This window comes from Corvus kubaryi, unplaced genomic scaffold, assembly GCF_017639235.1.
Source record: "Corvus kubaryi isolate FWS band 111438036 unplaced genomic scaffold, C.kubaryi_AGA036_p1.0 133, whole genome shotgun sequence".
In the NCBI taxonomy this organism is placed as follows: Eukaryota; Metazoa; Chordata; class Aves; order Passeriformes; family Corvidae; genus Corvus; species Corvus kubaryi.
Window position 1 is genome coordinate 42,300,657 of NW_024580667.1, and position 25,618 is coordinate 42,326,274.

General features: G+C 35.4%; 2 long non-coding RNA genes across 4 annotated transcripts in view; one reads left to right on the forward strand and one right to left on the reverse strand.

The window, feature by feature from the left end:
* Window positions 1-266: 266 nt before the first annotated feature.
* LOC121671811 lies at window positions 267-25,256 on the forward strand. Its single transcript, XR_006018627.1, has 3 exons — window positions 267-500; window positions 8,796-8,897; window positions 24,745-25,256. It is a non-coding gene; the product is annotated as an uncharacterized LOC121671811 (long non-coding RNA).
* Window positions 9,763-25,618, reverse strand: part of LOC121671795 — a 32,146-nt gene continuing 16,290 nt past the window's right edge. For all 3 annotated transcript variants that reach the window (XR_006018624.1, XR_006018620.1, XR_006018623.1), the window contains exon 4: window positions 9,763-13,665. This is a non-coding gene — a long non-coding RNA (uncharacterized LOC121671795). The remainder of the gene's footprint in view (window positions 13,666-25,618) is intronic.

Genomic DNA, 25,618 nt, shown 5'->3' on the forward strand with positions numbered 1-25,618 from the left:
AAATAAAAATAGAGACCACTTTTTTTTCTCAGGATCTCTTGTGTTAAACAGAAACAATATTAACAATTGAGGAACACAGCATATTTAGCTATATTTCTAGTATGAAAGACTACAGTCTGATTATCACTAACAATCTCTGCAAAGCAATGTTAACAGTGTAAATATGTGAGTATACAGGCATGCTGCAGTAAGGTCATCTCAGCACACAGCTGAGAGGGAAAGTTGGTTGTCACTTTCAATCATAGTTAAGCCCATACAGCCTTCAGAAATGGTAGCATTCTCAGTTTCCCTAGGCCTTGCATAAAAATGACCTATTGAGTAGCTTTCTTTGATGAAGAGTAGATTTATTTATACCTTTGGGCCAGAACTCTGAGTGTGGCAACTTGCCTTGGTGACACATCTGCTCATTAATTGTGTTTCTTCTCTACTCTCTAGTTGATAGTTTGTTCTGGTAAATCCTAGTGATGCTGCAAGAACTAGCAAATAAAGTGATGAACATGGTAAGTACTTCTTTTTTTTTCCTCTATCAACTAGGTAGGTTCTTATGCATACAAATACTTAGGAGCATGTTTTTTATTCAGCTTAAAAATGCTTTGATACAGATTGTCAAGAGACAAAACATGGCATAATTTTGATAAAATCAACAGTTTTTGCAGTTATTTTTGACTTACAGTCCTCTTCTGAACTTTCTGCCTGCACTACTCTACCTTCTTTAATTTTCAGTAGTCTGAGTTTATGTATTTTTTTAGATTACTGAAAGACATAAGGACTTTTTTTTAAAGTAATTTTCAGTGTTTATATTTTCTTAAGAAAAAGAGACCTGAGTAATACATCTTTCCAAGTAAAAATTTGTTATTTCATCTTAAAAGCTTAATGTTAACTGCAAACTCAAAATTGTCAGCAATATGACACGTTCTTACACTCCTTAAATGCTATTTGAAACAACAGTAACAAATGTATTAGATAGCAATCTTCTAATCATACCTATAAACCTCATTCAGTTTTAATATGCAAAATTTAGAAAATAAACAAAGAAAAAGTAGGAACACAATTTTTAAAATATTCATCCCAGAAGTTTTTGGTGTAGTATTTCAACAATCTTAAGAGAGAAATCATATCTCACTAGCTTAGACATGTCTAAGAATTTTCTGCATCCCCATCTCAATATCTCTTTATATCTAAATTCTGTTATTATGTTTTATGGTTAAAGTCCCTTTTTGAAAGCAAATTTGTCACAAGGATTTCAACAAATGTTTCAAGAGGATTTTTGGTTTGGATTTGTTTCATTCATTTTTCTAATACAACTGTTTTTTCTCACCAATATGTAAAAATATAGTTACCTTTTGCTACGTGGAGCTACATAGATCTTTTCTGTTTTGCTGGTCACAAACGAAAGTAAAATATTTATAGATTGTTCCTAACCTTGACTTAATGATGTTACAAACTATTTATATATTGTGGTTATACAGTGTACATACTATACAGTATTGTTAACACTATCATAATATACTTCTATCTGGGTTCAAGGCAAGCCAAAATTATGTTCTGATTACTGCATTGCTACTTTGGGGCTGTTGCAGGCCTCTGCTTTCAGTAAAATATGCTCCTGAAAAAAATAGTAGTGGTGCTTAAAAAAATGATACTTGCTCTACATGGTAGTAACCTTGGTCTTGCAATTTTAAAATGCACATTCTAAAGTCTAGGTTTTTTTAAAGGACTGTCAGAGAGCATGAATGTCACAACATCATTTTCCAATTACAACAATTGAATTTCATCTTTCATCTCTATAGTCCTTCTATAAATGTGCAGCTGAAAGTCACTGTATGACATTCAAAGATTTTGTCAGTGGGTAAATGCAAGGAAACTAGGGGAGGTGCTGCTTTAAGGGACATATGACTTACTGTGGGCTGGAGGGAAAAACTATTTTGGAATAGAGCAGAGATTCTGGAGATTATACAGCAATTTTTATGGAATGTTGGAGGGATCAACACCAACCCAGAAAGAACAAGTTTGGAAAAAGGGGGATAAAAGGCACAGATTGCATATTAGTAGAAGGTGGTCATTATACTTGTCACGCTGAATGCTACTGTGACTGTCCTACATTCTTACTAAATCCTCTTACTAAATCCTATTTCTAACTGTCTTTTATATTAATGCCCTTCCTATTTTGAGCCTCTGTGTATGAACATCACATTGGACCACCCAGCAAGTAGGACAAGGTGCCAGCTACTGGGGAGTGTGATGCTCTGTGTGTGCATTTGTGTGAAACTACCCGTAAACTTTAAGCTGGTGATTTTCACAAATTTGAAATAAAGATCACACAAGGTGATGAGATAAAAAAAAAAGATAATGAATAAGAACTCAAGTACAGTTCAGTAGAAAACAAATCTTTTCCTCTCACTTCGTATGTTTTTTTACTGGGAAAATTCCTGTCTGAGTCTAAATTTTGTATGTTTTCCAAATCTATGAAAAAATAAATATGCAAGGAGTGAAATGTCTTTCCATGGCTAAATGCCTTTTATTAAATAAGAAAAACACATTTTGATCTAATAATATCTCTACTCTTTAGATAAAAAAAAGACTCAGTGGAGTACTGATTATGCTGAAATTAACTGCAATTCCTATCAACTGTTAGAACCTTCAGGTCTGCTCAGTTCAGAAACTAATTGTTCTAATATTCCCACTGAAGACGGGTCAAAAGTTTGTACAAAAATCTGGTTAAAGAAGCAAGCATTTATACAGGAAAAGAACCTGTTTCTTCTGGGTCACTTATTTATGTCGAGTCTTTCTATTTATACCGTGGACCACAGAATCACAGAAGAGTTGAGGCTGGAAGGACCTCTGAATGTCATCTGGTCCAAGCCTCCACTGCTCAAGCAGGGCCACTTAGAGCCAGTTGCCCAGGATCATGTCCAGATGGCTTTTGAATATTTCCAAAGTTGGAGACTCCACAAAATCTCTGGGCAACCTGTGCCACAGTTTGATATCCTGCACAGTAAAAAAGTGTTTCCTGGAGTTTTCTACTGTGAGGATGACTGAGCACTGGAGAAGACTGAACTTAGGGGATATAATGTATTATTATTATAGCTGTAGTAATTACATATATACATTATAGAGGTAGGAATAATCTATATATAGATGTATACATTACAGTGTCTAGATAAAAGCTGTCTGTAAGTTACACCAGTGCACAATTTTAAAAAATATCTATTTTTTAATTACATACATCTGTAGTATGTTAAAAAAATAAATTGTGTTTGCAATAATCACATGGATATTGAAATTTTCTGAACTAAAAAAAACAAACACTTTCACACACTTCCTTTTTACCAGTCTTCTCTAAGTGGAAGAAAATTTTAAGACTTGTGATATAACAAAACACATAGGGGTTTTTTAAGAGTAAAAAGAATATCAAAATGTTGACAGTTACAAGTATGATACTTCTATAGTCTATGTCCAAACACAAGAAGCACCAAGTGGTTATAGATTCTACACTCCACTTAGTCACTAGTGTTTTGGTAAGGAATAGTTTCAGAGAGCCTATCAGACATAACTATGCAGGTTTTTTTTTCCATTAGGCAGACTGAAAGATTATTATTCAGTATTAAAGCGCTATTAATCGAACAGCTTTAGAGTTTCAAATTGCTTTATTTCCACTTTAAACTTATATGGTCTCAAAATTCTTTCAAATGTTTAGCCAACTAAAAATTTTAAATCCCTTTCTAAAATGAAAAAATATACTGACCTTTATATAAACTGCATGCTCTCATCTATATTTTTTAATTAATATTTACGTTTTTCATGATCAGTATGACTAGAAAGTGTTCCTTCTGATTTCTTTGACTACTAATGATATAATTCTAAAAAGAAACTTTTAAATTTCTTATTTGTTTTGTGGTTGGTTTTTTAGGTTTTTTAATATTCTCTTCAGTCTTAACTATAAGAGAAGTTGAAATTTGCTTCTCTGAGAGTAAAATCAAATGGAACATTTAGAGAAATGATTGCTAATATATGACTTCCCCAAGATGTAACATATGTACCTTTATTAAGAGCTGTGTGAGGGTATGAGTAAGTGTGTCTGTTTATGCTCCAGTAAAATTTCCTACAGAATACAATTCCATCTCCAGCTAGTAAAATGTGTATTGTAAAATGGAAGGACTATAAGCAATATGTGAAGAACAAATAGCCAATTTGCTGTAATCTACTTGCTACTATCTCTTTCTGAAGAGATAAAATATGATTTTTCAATTACTTATAACGCTGACAAAGGATATATATATGATTTGTGTGTGTGTCCACATATATGCACTTATATATTCATATGATTTTGAATAGGTGTTGTAGGTACAAAAATGCTGTTAGTGAGGATCTTCTTGTTATTTTTCTAAGTCCGTGAGAGACTTTTCTCTCTCACAGAAGAGGTAGCAGGGAATGTAAACAACCAAGCCACCTGCAACCTTGGAAAGTCTTGTTTATGGTATAGTAGAAAATATTTTGATAATGGATGTTTTAGGATTTTGGCCAATCGCCCCCAAGGGGTGGCTGGTCCTTTGTCCAATTAGACTATGAAGAAAAAAGTCTATAAAAGAGTTTGTAAAATAATTAAATAAATCAATCTTGCTGCACAATTCCTGCCTGCTGGATCTTCTCCTCCTCCTCCTCCCTATGGCTGCGGGACACGGTGATATACCGTAGGAACCAGGCCTGCGGTAATAAGGTGTCATAGAAGATTCATGACTACTGAAAGGTGAAAGGAAAATCCGATAGAATGTACCTGCAAATTTAGAAGAAAAAAAAGCCCCAACAAACAAACAAACAAAAAATAGTGAATGACCAGTTTAGACATGGGATTCAAACGAATTATTAGTGAACTGTGCCTGAGGGTTTGAAGTTTTCATATTAATTTATAAATTCCCTTGTTCAAGACTCTGATGTGTCGTGGTTCAGGAATGACACTCCCCAGTTTAATGCCCCCTCCTCCCTGAGACTCTCCCAAATGAGGTGCCACTAGCTCTCTCCCCCTCCTTTTCCTCCCCTTTCTCACTCCGGGGATGGAGTTGAGAATTGGAGGCACAAAAAGGTGAAAAGGTTAAAATAAGAACAATTTGCTGGAACCAGCTATAAGATAAGAAAACAAACAGTAACAGCAGCAAAATTAATACCAAAAGTATACAAAAAGAGGGTGATTGCAAAAAATTCTCATTGAGCAACCTAGAGACAATTATCAATGGCCTATAATAGCAATTAATAATTGCATTTTTAAATTAATTTTTTAAGTAACTGGACTGAATCAGAATCAGTCTTTTAAGAATATATATATATATTTTTTTTTTTTTTTCTAGCAGAAAAGGGGTTTTGGCACTTTTTGGCACTTAGAAAACTGTTAGGTGTTTTTTGCACTTCATGTAACCAAGGTTAAGTTGCTCAGCGGATCTGGTATGAAGGAGTCAGTCAGGTTAGCAGGGACTAATTACTTTTCTGTGTATTCCCTTTAAGCTTATAGACTAGTAGCTTTTCTTTCACTCAGTAAATTCTTCAGTATTGATGACACGTTTCTCCTGTTTATTCTGCTTGTACTCTGAATTTTGAGTGTTTGTCTATCTTCTACTAAAGCTTTGAAGTTTGATGTAAAGTGAATGTGCTTACATTTCATGAATGGGAAGTATGAGTCTGTTGCCAAAACTGGGGAAGAAATAATTTTACCAAATACAATTTGTGAATATTTGTGAAGATTGTGGAGAAATATGGTTTAATGGACACTCGGTTATCCTCCTGGCTCAAACCTGTGTGGTTGAGAGCTCATGGTATGTTCTGGTATAGGATATACACACTCAGACCTCAGCATTTCCATCTTTCCATCATGTAATTCACAAGAATAGCCATAGCTTTTAAAATAAGATTTAAATTGTGAAATATAAAAAAAAAAAAAAATTGTGTTGAAACATTGCAAACTTAACTAAAGATTTTTCAACAAACTGATACATTATAATGATATACCTTGCAAATTCTTTTCTAAACAAGATCTAAGCTTGATCTCCCTGAAGGTGTAAAAACTTGGTCAGCGAATACTTGTACTAAGTTATTACAGGATTAAAAGTCTGCTTCAGTTATATAAGGTACCTAACAAAGTTTTAACTCCGTACAAGGAAACTTTATAGGCAGGCTCACTCAAAATGCAAGGTTTTTGGCAATTACAGCACATAACATCAGACAAGGCTTCAAATTTATTTCTAAAGAATTACATCTAAGGGATATTTTGAACATTATTATGAACAACCCTTACATTTCTTCCCCTCCATTCATATCTCTCAACCTTTCCCCTCTCTGCCTTACCACTCACAGATCTAAAGAGGTCTTGTGACTTCTGTCAACAAAAAGAGGTCTGTGTTATCCTTCACTGTGTTTTCAGAGAGGAGTAAATTGTGCTAAGGAAGGCATTTGGTCCAGCTGTGTCTGACTTAAACACAAGGAAGAAATGATAAAAGTAGTGTTGGGCTCCTTTTAAAAAACCTGTTATCTTTAGAGGTTTGCCACATCTCTTGGACCTAGGACACTGCAGATGGATTGTCAAAGCTTGTCCAGTACTGTAGCTACTCTTTTCAACAAGAATAATGCTAAGGAAAATCTTGAATAGATCAAATGTAATCAGAGGTCTCAGTGGGACAGGAAGAAATTGAACTCTGATGGTATATTTTTTTTAACAGACAGAAGAAACCTCTTCATCTCAGAAGGTGACTGTTACAGGAAACTGACAACTACAGATTTTATAGAGAGAAGAGCATGGTGAGCACAAACAAGGCAGGTGCATTCCAGTGTCTGGGAGACAAATATGTGATGCAGAAACTGGATGGACCAAAAAGAGGAGGTGCATCACCAAGTGTGCTAATCACAAAGGAAGAAGAACTGACCAAGAAGGTGTTAGTCAATTTGCTGCTGTGACCAAAAGAGAGTTTAACATCCTCAGGACAGCAAAAGGCAGATCAAAGACCCTGGGCTTCAAGAGTATTGGTACTGGTTTCACTAGGACCTGAAAAGCTCCCTTTCTAGGAAGGGCAAAGAAGCCCATGAGATCTCATAGGCCTGTTAAGGTTGGAATAAACCTCTAAAATCATCAAGTACAACAGTTAACCCAGCACCACTCTGTTCACCACTAAACCATTTCCCCATGAGCTGCATCCACATGCCTTTTGGTGATTTCCAGGGATGGTGATCCCACCACTTCACTGAGCAGCCTATTCCTTCAAGAAGGCTTCAGGGACAATGTCCTTAATGCACAAGAGCAGCCCATTCTCAGCTGCAAGAAAACAAGCAGTAATAGGAAAGTTCAGCTTGGCCCAGCTCAAAATGTCTGACTCAGTCTAAAGGCAAAAAGGAAATGGATTGGAGGTGGAAAAGGGACAAATTACTGAGGAGTATAGGTTACTGAGGTGGGCAGATTACTGAGGAGTTTAAATGCAAGACTTAAGCATTCACAGGGGTAATTAGGAAAACCAATGCTCAGCTGGAGTTGAAAGTGGTAAAGGGTTCAAAAGGAAGTGGGAAGGACATGAGCAGGCACAGAAACAGTGAAAATACCAACCCTCCAACAAATGAGAAAGGAAAGTTAGCATCTCGTAAAAATTTAAGAAAAGGCAACCCCCTTGCTTTCTGGGTTATCAGCAGAGGTAGCGGGCCCAGGGGGGGTTAGGCTTTGAACTTTCTTAGTCACTACAGTATCTGTCTGATCGAGTCCCCAGGAGACCTTCACAAGTAAAACCGTAGAGTAAATAATTTGGCACTATAAGTCTGGTAAGGTGCCAGATGCACAAAAAGCGTGGTTACACTGTAAGTCTGGTCACAACCACAATCCCATTTACAGAAATAGTGTGGGTTGCATGTTAAAGGTGATTGTTGTGACAGGATAAAGTTCAGAAATTTGTGATAAATACACTGATATCAGAAAGCATAAGAAACAGTGTTACTGTGGAATAAAGCTTACCTGATGGTAAGGTATCACTGTGAGGGAGGAGATGGCTACACATCATCAACCATCCCAGGATACAAAAGCAGAGTCTTCTCCCTTCTTCATATCCCTCCCCTAGGATATATTAATATTGTTTTCTTTGAGGGTTGGGTAAAAGATAAAGTTTAATTTAATACTATTTCATTATTACGTGGAGTTTGAGACACTTTTGTCATACACATAAAGCATGCACAGTTTTTACTTCATTAGCATAGGTGGTGGCATGAAAAATAATATATTTTCTCAAGTCAGTCAAGCAAAGTTCAGCTTTTGGTCATCATTTGGGTCATGCCTTTGGCTTAGTTCCCATTAGCTGCAATATTATAAATAGAGCATGACTGCAACACCTCTGTGCCTCTCTCAGGGCTGTGCACAAACTCCCTCAGTGTTCCAGCTGTTAAAAAATAACAAACAAATTCAGTTGTGCTGTATAATACAACTTCACATAATCTGTCTTGTCACCTGCAAGTAATTTTCCACTTGATACTTGCTTTTTAATATTTATTTATTGACTATGATTAGTTATCTGATAGTTGGTGACAATGGGGAGGGTGTTGTGTAAACTAAAGAGCACAAAGCAGTGAATGTTCAGCCAGAATACGTTTTGAGTGTTTTATGTTTGAAATACAGTTGCAATGTCCCAGAGGGACAATCCAGAATTATTATGAGGTAGTCAAGCAAGACACACCAGAACATATAATGGTTACAAAAATGGAGTAAAAATAAATAAATAAAAACGCATAAACTTAAATACAATAGAATTTATGAGAATATATTCTTCATTCTTTTTCAGTCATGAATTATTTAGGGACATAATGACTGCAATTAAAATGAAACACATTTATATGTCCATTGAAGAGATGCTGAATGGAAAAAACAGGATTAAGAAGCAATAGTAAGTACATAATCCTGAATTTATTATAAATAAACAAGATTCACTTTAGTCCTTCAGAGGTTCTTCATGATTAAAAACTCCTATCATACATGAGAAGAAAATTTGGGCAGAATAACATGGAAGAACATTAGCACACTTGAAGACATACGGCAACATAGATTACTGATAAACAGATTTCTCTTTTTACTGAATTTTGTTCCTTCATTTCAATATTAGAATATTAGACATCTATCTTCTAACAAGAAGCATAGATGATATCTATGTCTATTTTCATTCCTTGACTTGACAAGTTTCTATGTGATTGACTGGAAGTAGAGAACATGCAATATAGCCCTGTAAATATTTTCCTCTCGTGCAAGCATCCTAAGAAAAAGAGTGCATAGCAAATTCCTCGCGTCCTCTTCTCCTTTTTTCTTTTACTTTTTTTAAAATTTATTGAAAAATTTTGTCATGGTTTCCCTTTTTTCTTTTCTTTTAAGTGCAGTTCTGTTGGTCTTCTTTAGAATTTTGGAATCTAAGTTTTATGCATGGTCGTTCCCACTACATTTCCATCTGCTCCCCAAGATGCCTGTATAATGAGTTAAATTCTTTCTTTGTCAAAGGTAATAAACTATTGTGAATGTTCTAATTAGAATAAAAAAACATTTTAATGTCTGACTACCTAAAGTCCTGATGAAAGCCAAGAAATAAAAATGGAAAAATACAGTGAATAAAGGACTTCATAGCTCAGAATCAGGGCAAAAAAGCACAAATCCACCAAAGTTTTTGAGAGAAAGGCTACATGGGCATATTTTGATTGACAGAGTAATGGCTGATGTAAAAAAGAAAGTCTCAAAACCATGAATATTTTCAAGAGGCTTTTTTATTTATTTGAAATTTTAAAATACAAATGTAAACAGATACATATTTGTTTATATACCCTGAAATGTTAAATGTTTCATTAAAATAATGAAATACACTTTAAATGATTAGCAAAAAAAAAAAGAATGGTTTGAAGATAACATATGAAACAAACTCTACAGATTTTTATGAATAAGAAATGAGGTATTAGTGTGCTTTTGTTTGTGTAAAAAAAAAAAAAAAAACAGCAAAAAAACCCACAATGCCCCCCTTCACCAAAACCCTGAAAGAAAATAAAGCAAAAAAAAATTGAACAAAAAACCCCCGAGCCTTTTGCTTATACACCTTTGATTTCCATTCCCTCTCCCCTAAACATGATTGGTACACATTGCCAGAAAAACAGTGTTGTTCCGGTTAATATCTGCCTTAATTGTTTTTGTAAAACTATCTTTGTTTTAGAATTCAAGAAAATTTTTTTCTGAAGTGCCATAGTTCTTAGAATGTCTTTGGAAATAAGAAGGATATTTATCTCTCAGAAGTATGTGTTCAGTTTCTAGAAGTCATACCAGAGAAAACAATTAGAAGGTTTATGAAATCTGTTTTAAAACCTATGGACTAATTATTACTTTAGAGCATGGGTATTACAATTATTATTATATAACATGAATTGAGTGTTATTTCATTTAATTTAACATAAGAACATTTGCGACAGGAGGTTTCCCTGAATTTATATGACTTTCTTTTAAATATATAGTTGTATGAGAAAAAAAAATTCAAATCTTTCTCATATCTTACTTGAGTTTTTTTAAATGTGTATATTAACTTTTGATAACTACTGCACATTCTCATTCTTCTTCCTTTTTAAAATTGTTTTCTCTTTTCTCTGATTTTTACATTATTTTTAATCCATTTTAACTACTAAATTCATTTAAACCAATATAATGACTGAATTAGCAATTTCCAGATCCATCTAAATTCCAGGGCAGCGTCCTAATATGCATGGCCATAACACTTCTGTAGGAACATCCTTTATCTATATCCCTTAGACTCCCCAGGCTATTCCTTTCTTTACCCTCTTGATTTCTCACAGCTGTATTGCAATGTGAAAACTTACTTGAGAATAACTGATATGGTAAAATCTAGACACCACTAGGTGATATATGGTGTAGTCAGACTTATTGCATTTGAAACATAGCATGTGTACACAGACTTCAGAAAAGATAGTCTTACTTCTTCTTTCTTGCTAAAAAAATGGTGCATAGTGTTGAGAAAAATGTCTGAACATCAGCTGTTGAATGATGATTGTGGGTGCTTTATTTGTGACCTTTTAAATAGGCACTTTCTAAAAAGAAAATAAAAGAAAAAAATTCAGTCCTACTCAGGGGATTTGATAAATATAAAACTATAATAAGAAAGATCAACATATTTAAGGCAAATATAGAGGAAAATTCATTTTCTACCTGAAATTAATAAACCCAGTAATTTTATCTGATATTTTCCACAAGATTTTAGTCTTTAAGTTTTCCACTCACAAACAGATCTCAATAATCCTGGCTATACCAAATGCCACTACTTGCTCTATTCAATTCCTGCCTGTCTCTCAAGCACACATTTATATCTGCATATGTGCCAATTGGTATTGTCACTGCTAAGCATCACATCAGGGAAAGTGCTGGCAGCAACAAAACCATGACGGAAATAGAAAAGAGGGTTTAATAAATTCATTTTAGCAGCTGCAAATCATTCTGTTCCTTATATTCAGACTTGTTCCACAGCTAGTAACATCACAATCAGGGATAAAATTGTTTTCTGGAGACATATTTAATAGAAGACAGATAAGATTTTTGTACTGGAAAGAACTATATTGGAGCATAAAGTTAGTGCTTTCCATTTTATTCAGAAAAAAAGATAAATCTATATTTTATCTTTCCATTATGTTAGTTGACTGTATTGTTGCAGCTGGCACATCTGCCTTACTGGATTTTTTTAGGAAGTTTGACGTGAAGTTATGAGTAAAATGTAGCTTTTTAGTCACATTAATTTTGGGGATTTTTTACATAAAAGATTGCCTTTCTGCAATTAGCTGATCACCATAGGTGTCTAATAGCTGGCCTTGTCTGAAATACCCAGAAATATGCCTTGTGAATGGACTATTTTCTTTCACAGTACATTGTTTATTCCTTAGTAGTAATCTGTAATGCAAAAAATAGAGTAATTTAAGTATGATATTCTTATGCATCCAGAAAGTCAACTACTAAATGATTTATATCTTGTCATGTAACATGGTTAAAACCACTGATAAAACTCTATTCCATGCTGTGGGATTTATAGAATCATGGGCTCATGGAACACACTGAGTTGGAAGGGAGCCAGCAGGATCATTCAGCCCACCTTCTGACCCTGCACAGGACATTCTAAGAATCAGACCCTGTGTGCCTGAGAGCATTGTGTTGAATTTATACTTGTGTTGAATTGAACAGGTGTTTAGATTACTGGAAGAAATACATTTGAAGCAAAGGCTAAGGGTTAGTATTTGATGTCTCTAACTTCTCACCCTCTCTTTAGCCTCCTTTATTTCACAGGAACTTCTGGCAGCTGGAGAAATATGTCGATTTTTAGCTTTTGTCCTCTTTCATAGAACTTGATTTGACTTGTCATTTGACAATGAAATTCACAAAGACAGCTTTCTGCTAATCAATAGATATTTGTTATTATTGATAAAATAATGAAGGATGATTCATTTATTGCAAGCATATCTACCTACATTAAGGAATATTATTCACTTGCAGGCATATGAAGAACCTAGCGCAATGGTTCATTATTTTGTACTTCAAAGACTTCTGAACTAATGGATGGAAAGTTCTACTTAGTTTGTCATATATTACAGTTCCATGCTATCAGTAGCCTTCACTTATCTAGGGCATAATTTGTTCCAAATGAGTCAATAGGAAAGCTATGGGGATCATTTCAGAGGCAAACGAATGGAAAGTTTAATTAGATGAACAGAATACTCCATTCATCCTTACTGCTTCTAATTATATATCCATTCAGAATTTCTGCACACTCTTGGTGTTTTAATTTGAAAAGTAGCAGCAAGTGATAAATAAAAAGTCTCTGTGATAAGTAGCAGTAACAGTACTGCAGTGTCCATCTGCATACCTCTCCAATGACGCAGGAGAATCCGTATTCCAAGGTCACATATGTAGACTTTGTACTTCATGCTGGGAAGCACAGTGTGTTCAGAAAGAGCTCACAAAAGCCATCACACTAAGAAAACAACAGAAAATACATGATGCAGCAAACGTGAGTCATAAATTAATTTCTTATGGAGATGGAAGCTCTGTGAAAACTCTTAGTGTGAAGGTAGGCATATTTCATCCAAATCCTGATGTCAAAGCATAAAAATGCAGATGCCTGAAAGTCTTGCTTTTCAAAAATGATAAAGGACATGACAGTAATTCAGTCTTGCATTTAAATGACTTAAGAAAATTAAGTTTCAAGTCAATTTTCTGTATAGCAATAGCTTAATGTAAGCAGTAGACCCACAATAGAATTAGAAAAATAGAATCTTAGTCAGTTGCTGTCACATTAATAGTGTGACTCCAACAGCCAGGATAACCTACAGACGATTGTTCCTTGGTCTTCAAGAAAATTTCTGTTGCCTGGGTAAGAGAAAAAGAGAAATTTGCCATGGAATTAAGACTGGAACATTTGTGCATAAATCATCAAGGACTTAGAGAAGTGAAGTTTTTAAATCATTCTTTGTCTCCTATGGAAGCTATACTGTCATGGACTGGGTTTGCTGGAGTGTCTATATCCACACAGAACCTGGAATCTTCCTCTGTCCTCTGGTGAGACTCCACCTGCAGCACTACATTCAGCTCTGGTGTCTCCAGCACAAGAAAGACATGGATGTCTTGGAGCAGACCTAGGGGAGGGCACAGAAATGGTCAGAGGTCTAGAATACCACTACTGTGAAGAAAGGCTGAGAGAGTTGGGGTTGCTTAACTTGGAGAAGAAAATGTTCTGGGGAGATCTTGGTGAAGTCTTTCAATTCTTAAAGGGGGCTTATAATAGAGAGACTTTTACTTGGGCCTGTAGTAACAGAACAAAAGGTAGTGGGTTAACACTGAAGGAAGAGAGATTTCGATTAGCTGAAAGAAAGAATTTTTTTACAGAGGCATTTGTGAGGCACAGGAACAGGTTGCCCAGAGAAGCTGTGGATGCCCCATCCCTGGAAGTGTTGAAGGCCAGATTGCATGGAGCTTTAATAACCTGATCTCTTGGAAGGTGCCCCTGCCCACGGCAGGAGTGTTGTACGTAGATGATTTTAAGGTCCCTTCCAACCCAAACCATTCTACAATTCTACGATTCCCCTTTAGATGTCTCAACTAAGTGTCAAAAATTATAGACAGGGCAAACCTATATTAAGAGATACTGCCCTGACCTTTCACTAGTTTCAAAGTTTGACTTGGAATAAATTTTTTTCTTAGCTCATGTCACAGATTTCAATGTGAACCCTGCAAAGTTTTCAACTAGTGAAATATTGGGGTTTAGTTTTGGTTTTTGGTTTTCTAATGGGTATATTTATTATAATACTTTCATGGTTGACTTTTAAAATTTTTTCTCTTTTTTTTTTTTTTGCTGTTACTAATCAGATTGCACTAAAAAAGAAACTTGGCACCCTATTCTTTTATTGCTGCTAATTTCATTGGAATTAGGAGATAACAGCAGTAAAGTGCTTAAATACCTTCAAGTATCTCTGTTTATATAATTATAGTGCATCACAATTACTTCTCTCAAGTGTGCCTTGGGTAACATTGAGTTAACGGTTCACAGTATAAATTCAGTCCATAAATACCCAGACTACAACTTAATTGTCAAAAAACATAGGGAACATCTGCTACATGGGCTTGTTAGGTGATAACACCATCAGTAACTGCAGACAACAATGTAACATCCATAGCACTATGAAGTAGGAGGTGGGCTGAAGTAATTCTGTCTGCTGTGCTGAGGCCAATGAAAACTGTAGATGTTTCTCTAACAATTACTCCCGCAACCCTGAATGCAGTAATATAGCACTTTTCTGAATATTTCCTCTTAAAATCAGTTGGATTAGATAGGATATAGAAGACTGACTGAGTTTTGTTTTGGTGCAGTGTCATTGTTTTCCAACAGAGAAAGCTGAACAGGCTTAATTCAATAATATGGTTCAATTTATATATAAACAGAAAATTAATTTATATACACATGGTAGTCTGGGGTACGGGAGGAAACAGAGGGGATACTTGCATCATTTAGGGCCTAGTTTACTTTGGTCTATGCAGACAATTACAATGAAATCCTACTTTACACGTGACTTTTCTAATGTAAGAAAAAATATCAACACTTTTCAGCTGTTCATGTGCAAAAAAAAAAAGATCAAAGCCCTCTATTAAGTATCTTAAATACAAAATTCTAGTCATGGACAACATTACAATTCAGAGAGGAGAAATTAAATTGGTCATGGAATAAACTTGTTTGCAGATGGCAAAATGTGCTGAAAATTCTAGAACTGACACATATTCTAGGATTTCCTTTTCAAATATTATTTGTAACTATTCAATAAAACATTTGTTGTCTTTGTAGTGGAAGTCAGAACTAGTATCTTAAGTCTTATCTTCTGCTCTGAATATTGATATTTTTCATCTTTCTCCAAATAATTTTGATTACATCTAAATACTTATTTATACTCCAGTTTAATAAGAATCTGCTTGGTCTTTCCCATTTTGTATACATTGATTTAATTAAGCTAACCTACCAATTAACCACAGAAGGAGCAGAATTATTATTGCTTGCATTGATTTGAACAATTCACTACAATGTCTTGGTTTTTTGATATTGTCTAATCTTTCCCCTTCATCTTCCTTTTATATTTAGATTATGGTGTTCTTTGATACAGTTCTTTTTAATTCTGGCACAACAATACATACCACTTATGCATTATCAAAATAAAAATCCCTGGAGATACAGATATTTAAGATATTAAATATTTCAATTACTGGTTTAAGTGTTTAGTGACATAATTTATTGTTCAGTCTATGCATTCTATTACTGTGCCTCAGTTAAACACGATAAGAATAAATGCTAAGATCAGCATTAAATAAAACTTCTACTGAATATATTTTTCTCCAGATGAATAGCATGCACCAGGAGGTAGTGAGGACACTTTGATTCATGGCAGTGGTAGGCTGACCCTGGCCAGCTGCCAGACATCAACACAGATGCCTTCTACACTCTCTCTTAGTCTACTCCTCAAAAGGACAGGAAAATAAGATGAAAAATCTCATGTGAGATCACTTGCCAAGTATCATCACAAGTAAAATAGACTCAGCTTGGGAATTTTTTTCCCCCTAAACCAATTAAAGTAGATTTGGGTACTGAGAAACATATTAAAACACCTTCCCTCACATCACCCCTTCCTCCTAGACTCAGCTTTTCTTCCTCATTTCTGACTCCTCTACCTCCTCCCCACTCTGCTGAGTGGCACAAGGCAGGGGAGAAGTGGAGGGTTGTGGTCAGTCTGTACCAGTTCCTGTCTAACACTCCTTCCCACTCATACTTTGCCCCATCCAAATGGATCCTCCATAGACTGTAGATTCTTCTGGAAATATCTATATGTTCCACCATGATTTTCTCTGTGGGCTCCAGAGGAGTCTCTGTACCATCACCTGGAGTACCTCCTCCCCCTCCTTCTTATCTCATCTTAGTGCTTGGAAGGTTGTTTCCCACACTTTCTTTGCTTCCTTCTCTCTCTCAGGCAGAACTTTGTTCTTTGTTAAACACATTTTCCCTGAGGTGTCACCATCCTCAGTGAGGGGCTCAGCTATGCCCCACAGTGGGTCCATTCCACTTGGCTGGAGCAAGCTGGAATCATCACAGAGAAGCCCCAGTCTCTCCTTACAGAAGTACCTAAACCCCCCACATAGCCCCTTCCACAACCACCTTGACAAGTACACCAAGTAAAAAGACCAAAATACAAATTCTGTGTATTTCTCTGAACCTCTCTCTTATTTTGACATTATTAATTTTATAAAATGAAACCGTATACATTATGTAACAGGAAGAATATAGAAACCCAATGAAGCTACTAGCACTATTTATAAGCTATTAGGTTTGTAGTTTTTCTCAAGTATATTTGGAAAGTTAACTATGAAAATTCTTTTTTTTTGTTGTTTTTTATTTTGCAACTTTTCAAGGTTAATCAAGCTGTCAGGAAGAAATTGCAAATACATTTGCCTGTGCTCAAGAGTACAAATGTGCAATCACAGCAGGAAAAGGAATGTTTTCCACTCAGTTGCCATACATTTATCACAAGAGTTCTCAAGGAAAATGGTCTGTAACTTATATGTAGTTTTAAGTCATTTTAAAAAATATCTTCTCACACTATGATTTTAATGTCATTTTGAAATACTGCTTTGTAATGGTATCAACTAGGAATGAACTTGTAAATAAAAGAAATATATAGCTAAATCAAATTTCTTTTTTTCTGTTTTATCTCTGTCTTATATTGATTCTTAGTTCTACCTTTTCAAAAAGATGAGGTTGTCGCAGCAGCCACTGACAATTGCTTATCTAATTGGGCATGCAGTTAAATTGCATGCAATTTAACTTTTCAACAGGTAACAAGATGAGACATGGACTTGTCCTAGAGAAAGTGGTTAGTGAGTTAAAAGAGAAAGGCATTTATTTTTAATTCATTCTCCCTTCTTCTTGAAAACAAGATCAACATCATATAGACAACTGTCTCTGCTTTTGCATGGATGGCTATTCAAGCTGGTATCATTAAAAATAAAATCTTCTCTTTCTTTACTGCTTTCATCACTAGTATCTTAAAATTATTTTCTTTGGATTGGTCAGCTGAAGTGTCACTCAATAGGAAAGGCATGTCAGCTCTATTGTTGTAGGAGCCACTATTAAAATGAGAAACTACTACTACTACAGTACAAATTTTACTGAGGCAGCAGTGAAAGAAGAGTTCCTTAGCACAGGAACAGAAGTACTAGTCAAATCAGAGACAAACCTAGTCAGGTAACTGTGTTATCAGCAACATATAGTGAACAGTTAATGGAAAAGCAGATATGATTCACCCTTCCAAATATCAGTTATGGCTTGCAACTAAACTTTCAAGCAATATATAGCTAATACATGTCTTTTTCCTGGAGCTCTTTACCACCAGCATATTAGAATGACTATTTGAATACAGCACCAAAATTCAAGCATTTGAGCCTATAGACTACAGACTTGATGTCCTAAAGAGAAAAAAAAAATTAAAAGGAAAAAAGAAGAAAAAAGAAACAATAGCAAGAAAAAAAAAATCTTACTTTGAGTGACATACAAATTAAGTTTCTTACTTATGTGGATCTTTTTTCTCAGAGGGCTAACATTAACCTATTTTAAGAAAATACTATGAAGGTGCTCTTATTTCAGTAATTTCCTACATGTTATTTTATGCTTTCTGTCTGTCATCTCTGAGTCAGCTTTTTTTGACCTACGCTTTTCTCAGCATTCTCTCAGTTTCTCTCATGTTTGCCCTGTCTTGTGCCACTCTCCTTTTCCACTGTCTCCCTATCTCTCCTAACCTGCCCTCCACTTGGTGCTCACTGAGGAGATTTATTTCTTCTGGAAGGCTCTAACTGCCTCAGCACAGAGCCCACAAACCATCAAGGCAAACAGACTTCTTTCTTTCCCTGATGATCAGAAATATATATCTTTTTGCCACTAGTTTTTTTTTCTCTTGCCTGTATTTGCAGGTACTTGGGGACCCAGGTGAGGTGAATCTTCCTGAACTGCAGAGTACTGACTTTTTCTGATGGACTTCACACTTACGTACACTGAATTTCATTGACTACATGAATAAGATGTAGCCAAATGTGAGGGGGCAGATCCTGCTTAACCTACAGCTGACAGTATCACCAGCTACAGACAGACCCACCTCCCCCCAGGTGTCAGTACTTCTGTCCTCTAGTCAGACAGGACCAGTATGTGGCAGGTGTGAACTGTCAGGTGCTACTACATGTGAATACCAAACTGATTGATAACTGTGGAAGCAAAAAAAAAAGAGGAATTCTGTAATTTTTTTTAGCTGAATTTTGGTCCTGATATTAAAAGATAAAAAGGAAATTTTTTTTGCATACTTAACTGAAACTATCTGAATCAGTAAGGGTTAAAAATCACAGATGAATGTTCTGATGAATTTGGCATCAAGGTCACAAGGCTAAGAAAATAATAGGATACTTTCATAAAACGTCCCTGAGCTTTCACATTAAATTTTAGTTAATTTATGTTGAACACATTTTTCTTCACTTCCCCAAATCAAAACTACAGAATCAACTTTGTCACAATTCTTAAATCCTAATATTCTATTTTTTACTGATCATCAAACATTTCCTCTCCATTTCATATTTTTACACTGCTTTTCAACATGTGCCTCCTTTTCCTATAGCCCCAGAAGACAATTTTTTGTCTTCCCCCATATGAAAGATAGCAATATCCACAGACACAGCACTCTTCTCTTCCAAGATCTGTGATAAAGCCCTTTCCACATCCTTGCCCTGAGTATTTTTCACTGTAACTTCTCTTTCTTAATTCCGTCTTCAATTTTCTCAGTGGAATGACTAATTCCTAATTCCTTCCTGGTATCTGATTTTTCACCACAGTTCTCTTTCTGTCTTGAATACCCTGCACACTCTTTTAGTCTATTTGTCTGCTGCTGCTGCTGCCACTGTCAAGCTCTGTGTGTTTCGTCCCCTCTCTCCTTCAAATGGAATAATTTGCCTGCACTGTAGTGTCCTTCTTCAAAACTAGTTCTTCTGTTATTGCTTCCTCATTTTCTGACACATCATTCCCCAAAGAAGAGCATCAGTACATTCTTCTGATGAAGTAATGTAACATTTCATCACCTTTATTTCTCTAGGCCTCCATCTGTTTCCCTTTTCTCCTTGTCTGTGTCATTCTAATGGACACAGCAAGCTCTCTGAAGCATGGGTGCAAAATTCTTATGAAACACTGCATGACACAAGTGTAAATCTATAAAATTTTCAGAACAAAGAAGATTTTAAATTAGAAATGCTTCCTTTAAATTAAGTTTCAGTTTCAGTTTTATGATGAAAATGTCACAGCTACTAAATCAAGTCTCCTATTATCAAGAAAAGAATCAGATGAAAGATACATAATGCATAAATCATCTATTTAGAACTTTCTCCATTTCAATTTTACATAATCCTTTTTATCCTAATTTTTTTTTTCCATTTTTTAGGTAACATAAGAATGATTATAAACACTAACCATTTTCAAATCTTCTTTAGAAAGTACTGAATATGTTGTTGTGCACATTGATGCAATTTTTCAAAATAGTTCTCCATTCTGTGTATTGATCTTATGCTAAAATTGATATATCATCCCATAGAATAAACAACATGTAGATGAGGTTAATATTCACCAATTGTAATTTCCAAGTGTAATAGGAGGAGGAATTTCTTTGAAAACAAAAAGATAATTAAAATCAGATCCTTCTAATGATTAAGATAGGGTTAAAAAGCCAAATCCGTTACTGAAGTACAATGGCAGAAGCTTAACTGCTTAAAATTATCATGCATAACTATTTTCACTGTTCAGATGAGTCAGAAATTTGTCAAGGAAGTTGTACAAATACCTTAACTAAATAATGAAGTTTTTATTGAGAAGTAATTTCCATTCACTAAACAAGTCCCACTGATACATATACTCACAACAGACACAGGCTGCCACTAAGGTGTCACGGAGCAGTTTATTTTTTCCTTATGTTCAGGCTGCCATGCATTTCTTCAGGTCTTGGATCTGAACAATTAGAGTACCAGTTACTGAATTCCAAATAATGGTACTACATCCATGCAAGGAAGATTAGGTATACTGCTACATTTTTGTTCCTAACATGAATTTGCCACTATTTCAGGGGCCAAATCAGTTTCACCTCAGTCATTTCACTTGTAAAATATGAATGAACCCAGATATGTATGAACGATTTTTTTTACACATTCTAAGTACCACAGTGCTCAAGATAAAAGGTATGTCTAATAACAATAAAACACATTATTATATTTGTGTCTAGAGCAGAAAGGATACTCAAATCTGGACTATGTAAAACTGTTGTCAAAATTATGATGAAGATTAATGCTCTGAAAACAGAAGAAAGAAAATCATACTTTCAAGCTGTTCATCTCATTAAAATGTTATTCCCTTTCCCACAGTTAATTTCTCTACAGGCTCACAAGCCACCTAAACTCAATAGTCAGTGTACCTCTCCCTTAGGGGTTCTAACAGATGGGAGGTTAGTGGGGGCTTGGAGAGTTGTACTGTCCTCTTTAATCTTTCTATCAAAAATAAAGTGAAGATTAATAAAGGAATAAATGTTGTCATATGAACAAATGAGGGCTCGGTAAGTAAATTATCTTTTTGCATAACATAAGGCTTCTTCTACTAAACTCCAGTAATTTATTTAACTCCAACATGCATTTCTTGTCCTACCTGCTAAAAGTTACAGTGTTTTACACCAAGTGGAATGTTATAGTTTCTGTTGAGCATTATTAACAATGCTGAGGAAAATGAAGGACTAAGATTACACATCTTCTCAAAATGAGTACTATTTTTATGGGCAACAATATTAATTGAGCCCTCTGACACTGAATGAACCCTTTTTCTGTGCAATTTGATCAAACTGTCTGAAAACTTCCTAGAAGTAGGGGGAGATTTAGAAAGTTTTAATGTCTACTTTTTTGGTTCCTGAACTTTGCATAGATCTTCTAAACAATAAAGTGTTGAATGTTGGTGAAGATAACAAAGGTGGCAACAAAAGCCTGTGGTTTAGACTGAAAGGTCATCTGAAAACAGAGGGTTAAGCTTCAAATCCATTGTTCCATATATCAAAGGATGTCTTAAAACAAGAAGTGAAAAAACTCATAAAATTTTTTTCTCTTTCTCAGACACTTCACAGCTTGGTATTTAAGAAAATCCTCTAGCAAATACAGTTTTAAGTCTCCTGGGTCATCTTAATAAATTGAATCAGGTTTTCTTAAATTGCATATGAATGCTCTAAGCATTAGACTCTTCATTAAATCTGTGATCTTAGCAGTCACATGTCATTTTTTCAAACAATCCTTTTTGGCCAATTCAGGCTAAGACCTCAAATACTTGCGAAATTATCAATAACTTTTTTTTTCTCGAGTTAGGTTTCCATAAGCAGGTTTTACAGTACATATGCCATATATATCTTTGCACAAATAATTAATAAGGACCAGTTGGAAACCAAATAAATCTATCAACTCCGAAATGAACTTGTATGTTTCAGCAATAAATAAAGTGTATTCATATTAGAATACTATGAAGTCTCTTCCAATCAACCTCCTCATGAAAAAAAAACCTTTTTTGCTATAATTATCTTCTCTTTTGGGCAGAAAATTAAACATAATTGTATTTATTTAAAAAAAAAGTGAATTTAGTTACAACTATTTTTAATAAAAATAGCCTTTTGAAACCAACTGTACACTAAAATATTCAATATATCACTTCAGGTGAAATTATTAATTTTTAGGATTTGATAACAGAGATGGAAACATTTATCAGTTTTTAAATTATTACTTATACTCTGAATATTTTTCAGTTGGTCTGAGCCAAAGTCCCCAAACTCTTAAAGAACTTTAAATTTTAAGAGAGTGTTCAAGGTGAGCTCCATGCCTCCAAGCATTTTCACACATGTTAAAAACTACTTATCATTTAGTAAAGCCTTCATTCTCTTTTAATATCCAAATTCTTGAAAAATACAAGGTCGAGCTGAGTTGCCTAAATTCACTGTTGCTTTCCTTGACCCTTCAGGATATCTCTTGTAGCTCCCAGCTCTTGCTCCAGAAATGTATCAATTTCTTTTAGATCTTCCCATCTGTGTATGTCAGGCAGACCGATGTGGATGTCTGGAGAGTACAGTTCCCTGTGGAAAAGGAGTAAGTTCTCTAGTTCCTACAAAAACAGGGAATATTTCTAAGGTTGCATCTAATGTGATGGTTACTGTATCTAACAGGACTGTATAAACAGCCAGTAATGAGTATTCCCAAGGTGAAAATCATGCTTGGAAACCTTGACACCCCTCTAATTCTAGGAAAATACTACTTAATTTGGGGTCACTGGAAACTTGTTGACACAATCCCCACCAATATCCTTTTTCTGTGAGTCCCAAAGGGGACCCCAGTATTAGAGGGCATACAGCCAGAAATATTTGTTTGGCCTTATTCTAATGAAGAAAAACGGTTCCACCTCCCGCCTGGTAGCCCCTTGCCACTGGTCTTTTTGCCATATTTTGTTTCTCCACTAGCTGCTGTGTAGTGTAGGTTTTAATGCTCATTGTGACCTGGGGTAGCAGGGAAGGGCCTTTATTTCAGGCATGAGCCAGGAACTGTGTTGTGGAAGTTTGAACTATAGAAAGAAATAGAGTAACAGAAAGTGTTCAAAGACACTGTTCTGTCTGCATTATATTCTCATAACAAAACAGGGGTTGCCTGTTGCCAGAACCATATCCATGAGGCAGGGATAGAAGGCCTGGAATCACCCTCCTTTCAGCATATGTATCTTCTCAATGGTCTCACTCTCTGAGACTGAGCACATATGTTCTTGCTCTGGCTGTGTTAAAGCCAGAGGTCTGACACTAGTTTCTAAACCCTGAAACAGCTGACTTTTATCAGGACTATGAGTTTCGAGGCACAGTTGCTCTGAATGCTCTAAGCCACTGTAAAACATCTTGAGCTTCCTGCTTAACAGCTCTCAGCAAAGTGCTTGCAGTTGCATATGTCTCTGTGAGAAGCCCAGTACTTTCCTGCCACTCCTGAAATTCTGCTTGCAGGGATTCTTGCACTTTTTCATGTTCTTCTACCTTTCAATTTTTTTCTCCTACATTCTCCCAAGCATCTGCATCTTTGCATGACCTATTTTACAGAATCTCACCAATTTTATTTTACCACACTGTCTCCACTTTTTCGGATCATAAATTGCCATTGCAGTTTCTTGGCTTTTGCACTTACCAAGGGTACCCCAAGATTTCTAGGTACCCAGCTGTGCTTCAAAGACACCGGCTAAGATTTTCCAAGATGTTTCTGGTTCCCAACCCCAGTTCCCAGGCCTAAAGCTCCCAGGCTGGCAGACAATTCCCACCAGTACTGCTCAGCAGATATTTCATTCTGTTCAGTAATTTTCCTCTTCTAACCAGACCATCTTCATGGCTGTCCACATCAACAGTAAAGTCTGCCAACTCCACTGAAAATACCTGGAACTTTGACAGCTACACCAAGAGCATTAAATGTAGCTGTTTGTGAACCTGGATCAGGACGTACTTGAAAACAAACCAACTATTCCTATGCAGCAAAAGTGTTTGAAATCACTGTCATTCAAATATGAAAATAAAACCTCAAACATCAAAAAATCCCGAAGGTATATACCAGTAATTTTTTTTTTTTTTAATGTAGTTTGTGGGGAGTGCTACCTCTCTTGTTATGCTCTATTATGGTTCAAGTGTTTGTTCTGTCAGAGAACATTATCCTATCACTTCAGAGCAGAATCTCAGAATACTTTTGCAAGTCAGTTCTAAGAGCTCCGAGTCCATCATATAATGTCAAGAAATAGAATCATAAATTTATAGAATATCAGGTTGGAAAGGACCTAAGACCCAGTACGGACCACTGAGGCCAGCTTCCTGCTCCTCACAGGATTACCTGGAACTAAAGCATATGACTAAGTGTACCATTCAGATGCTCTTTGAACAGTAAAGGGGAAGCTTATTTTATTCCTTTTCTATTAAAATTCTAATCTTTGGGCTTCTTCAGAAGTTGTAAACTTAAGTGAAATGAAATTCTTATGTTTTGCTCATTTATTAAAGATTTGATATTAGGATGGAAGTTTTATCTAAGTCTGCTAATGCCTTTGTATTTTCCTTGTTTTGTTTCTGCAGTAATGCAGGTACAGCATGCAGTGTGACTGACACATAAAGCCTGATTGGAATTGCAAGTTGCATCTTAACCCAAGGCAGGTACAGCCATTATGCCCTGGCAGTCCAATTCTTCGATTGTTTGCTGAGATTTCTTGAAATACATCACAATTCTGTCATTGACCATACACTAATCTGTCCTTACAGAAGAAACAAGGAATGGATATTTCAATCTCTGAGATTTCATCCCGATAGGCAGGCAGGATGCAGCCTTGAAGCACTATGGAAATTTGAAGCTGACCAGAGATGTGCTAAGTGATCTTCACCATCTCCTGGCTCATCTCTGTGGCTAAATAATAAAGGGCTAGGGAACAATCTCTGGCCTACAGAACAGGTATCATGCATAGTTTCTTGTAAGAAGTGATTAGACCTTATCCATTATATATCGAATGCATATTAGAATGAGATTGCCAGAGCAGCTAGTGATTCCACTTTGGAATATTTTCGTAACATAAAATTCACAATTTTTATGCAAATTGTATATGCATATAAATATATTTATGTATATTTACTAGTATCTTTGTTGTACTTTTTAATGAAAAAAAGACATTTATAAAGAATACCTTACAGCATTTTCTTAGAAACACTAAAAATCATTCCACTAAGAAAATTAATTTTCAAAATAAAGGGTGCGTAAACAAATGGTTAAATTCTAGGTGTTACAGTATAGCAATATATATGCAAATAGTAGATCAAACCTTGAACAGTCAATCTATTTTGTTGATACTTTACAAACAGATTTTATGACACTAGGAGGAATACTTAGTTGTATGTGAGACAGATACACATTCTCCTCATTGCCAGATTTTTGAAAGTAATTTGTCTTGTTTGTTCTTTT